This window comes from Capsicum annuum, chromosome 4 (genome assembly GCF_002878395.1).
Source record: "Capsicum annuum cultivar UCD-10X-F1 chromosome 4, UCD10Xv1.1, whole genome shotgun sequence".
Classification (NCBI taxonomy): domain Eukaryota; kingdom Viridiplantae; phylum Streptophyta; class Magnoliopsida; order Solanales; family Solanaceae; genus Capsicum; species Capsicum annuum.
This window is the reverse complement of record NC_061114.1, coordinates 198,727,942-198,731,469: the sequence shown is the minus strand read 5'-3', so window position 1 is coordinate 198,731,469 and position 3,528 is coordinate 198,727,942.

The following is a 3,528-nucleotide window of genomic DNA, read 5'->3' as shown; positions in this document are numbered from 1 at the left end:
CCTCAGAAACTAGAGATGACTCTGAACTACTATGAACACATACACCACCCTCTGAAGAATCGACTAAGCGAACACCTAGTCTGGTAAGCTGATGGATCTCCTGAGCCATCTTTTTCTTACTATCCTCAACGTGAGAACTACTACCCATGGAGATTCGACTGAGAGCATCGGCCATAACATTGGCCTTGCCCGAATGATAAAGAACACTCATGTTGTAATCCTTCAAGAGCTCTAACCACCTTCTCTGGTGAAGTTTGAGATCTTTCTGGGAAAAGACATATTGGAGGATTTTATGGTCTGTGAAGACATCTACATGAACTCCATAGAGATAATGCCTCCAAATATTCAAGGCAAAAACTACCGCTGCTAACTCAAGATCATGAGTAGGATAATTCTTCTCATATGGCTTTAACTATCTGGAGGCATAGGCTATGACCTTACCATGCTACATGAGGACACAACCTAAACCTACTCTGGATGCATCAGAATAGACTACAAAACCATTTGAAACATCTGGAATAGCTAGAACTGGAGCTGAGGTAAGTCGAGTCCTCAACTCTTGAAAGCTCTTCTCGCATGAATCTGACCACTGAAACTTAATCTTCTTCTGAGTCAATCTGGACATGGGAGATACAATAGAAGAAAATCCCTCAACAAACCGTCTGTAATAGCCAGCCAAACCCAAAAAACTCCTAATATCTGATGGAGATATGGGTCTGGGCCAGTTTCTTACTACCTCAGTTTTCTGAGAATCTACTCTAATGCCAACACTAGAAACAATATGGCCAAGGAATTCTACTGATCTTAGCCAAAATTTGCAATTGCTGAACTTAGTGAATAACTGGTGATCCCTGAGAGTCTAAAGAACAATCCTGAGATGGTCTGCATGATTATGCTCTGTGCCAAGAATAAATCAGAATATCATCTATAAAGACTAAGACAAATATGTCCAAGTACTGCCTGAACACACGGTTCATCAAATCCATAAAAGCTGCAGGGGTATTGGTAAGACCAAATGACATGACTAAAAATTCAAAGTGACCATACTGAGTACGGAAAGCTGTCTTTGAAATGTCACATTCTCTAACTCTGAGCTAATGATAGCCTGATCTGAGGTCTATCTTGGAGAAGTAACTGGCACCCTAAAGTTGGTCGAATAGATCATCAATCCTGGGAAGAGGATATCTGTTCTTGACCATGACCTTGTTAAGTTGACGGTAATCAATACACATCCTGAGAGAACCATCTTTCTTGCACACGAATAATACTGGCGCACCCCATGGGGAAATGCTATGTCTGATGAATCCCTTATCTAAGAGATCCTCCAACTGATCTTTCAGTTCCTTGAGTTCTGTTGGTGCCATTCTGTATGGTGGAATAGAAATAGGTTGAGTATCTGGAAGAAGGTCTATCCGAAGTCTATTTCCCTTTCGGGAGGAATGCCTGGAAGATCTTAGGGAAAGACATTTGAGTATTCATTAACAATGGAGACTGTTTCGAGGCTGAGAGATTCAGAACTTGAATCTTTAACATGCACGAGATGATACACACACCCCTTAGAAATCATTTTCCTTGCCCAAAGGTAGGAATTAATTTAACCCCTGAATGCTGAAATGTTACCCTTCCACTCTAGGACGGGCTCATTCAGGAACTGAATCTGAACTATCATATTTCTGCAGTCGACTGTGGCATAGCAAGAATGAAGCCAATCCATGCTAAGAATGACATCAAAATCAATTATCTCTAACTCTACTAAATCTGCTGACATAAATAATGAAGAAAATGGATTGTTCCTAAAACATCTTATAGCCTCCCGCACATAAATATGGCGTGCAACACACCCATGTACAAGACTCTACTAGATGCGGCTTTCAGACTTCCTAGGACTCTATTGAACCTTAGGCTCTGATACCAAGTTTGTAACATCCCGATTCACTGAACCGGAATGCTACACGGTGCTCATGACCCCGAGGGATCACAAGCTAACCCATGACTGATATCTGTACCTATATACTGCAAATCATGATATAATAATGCGGAATACATAGAACTATAAGGCCATAAGTTTCAACTGAATAAAATCATGTGGGTTAAAATACCCAAAACAACTCAATCTGAAAGCTAAGTCTGAACATAAATCTGAACATAAATCTGAAAGTCTCTAAACTATCTGAATAAGGATTTGAAGGAACATGTCTCCAACTAACTCCATAAAATTGAACTAAAGAAATAAATAAATGTATTAAATAATATTGTCCTCGAATCAATGAGGACTCGTTGTGTCTCTGCGACTGGAATGCTACCGCTACTGCTGGGTTAGAGTTCGTGTCTCAGAACCTATGGTGTAACATGAAAAAAAAGCACCATAGCACAAATACATCAGTAAAACTGGAGTACTGAGTATACGAGGAAGGTAGGCTGAACATAAAGGGTTTCATGCATGAACAACATTGACTAACTAATATGAACGTAGGAGTGCAAATACACATATATAGAAACTGGGACCGTGAATACGTGATACCATGACCTGTAAGCTAATACATGTTTACTGATAATTGTCATGACTGATATTGAAATTGATAATATGGACGACTGTATTTGACAGTCCTGTATATACTGAAATCTGAAGAACGCCCTGAGTTCTTTCATTGAGACTGATACTGAAACTGTGGGAAGTAGTGTTTAACCGACATGCCCCATGTATGCCATTATGGCTAAGCTGGGGTCCAATCTCTACCCCGACTGGAGGGGTGTCAATACCATGTCACGGATAAGGACAGCCTGTGAGTGACCCTTATTTGGTAGGTACTCAATGAGAACGGTGAAAACCCTAAACTGACGGGTTAAGCCACCTCATTGACCCTAATCTGATGGGTTAAAATGTCTCAACCTACGCTGGCTATGTAGTTCTGGAACACAAGGATGACTACTAAGAATCATACCCTGAACTGGCGAGTGAGTTTCCATTCTTGGGTTCACTCGGTGCTAACCTCTACTCCTATCTGGAGGGACTGGACATGAATAACTAACCGTGCATAACTTAATCTTACTGAATTCCATTGACTGGTGGAATATTACTGATATCTGACAACTAACTAAGATCATGAGGTTTTCTTGAGTCACATGACTGACTAAAGTCTATGGAATCATAGCTTGAGTTCGTTTATCGTGAAACATGACATGGCTCAAGGCACACAGCTATAGTTTTTGGGTACAAGAAACCCCAGGACTCGATAGGAGGAAACCGACACACATGACATGACTTGATCACAAGATTTGAGTTCACAATTCACAATATCATAAGTAACGCTTTCATAATAAGAATGATTCTCAACAAACTATCACATGATCGGGAATGCACACAACATGTATATACTTGCATGGCTTCAATAACATGGTCATTCCATATCGCAACAATATCATGAGCATCTCGTACAACTTCTTCAATTCAAGACAATAGCACGGGGATCACGTTGAACATAAACTTAGAACATGGAATAGTCATTTAGGACTTATTATGCCATAAAA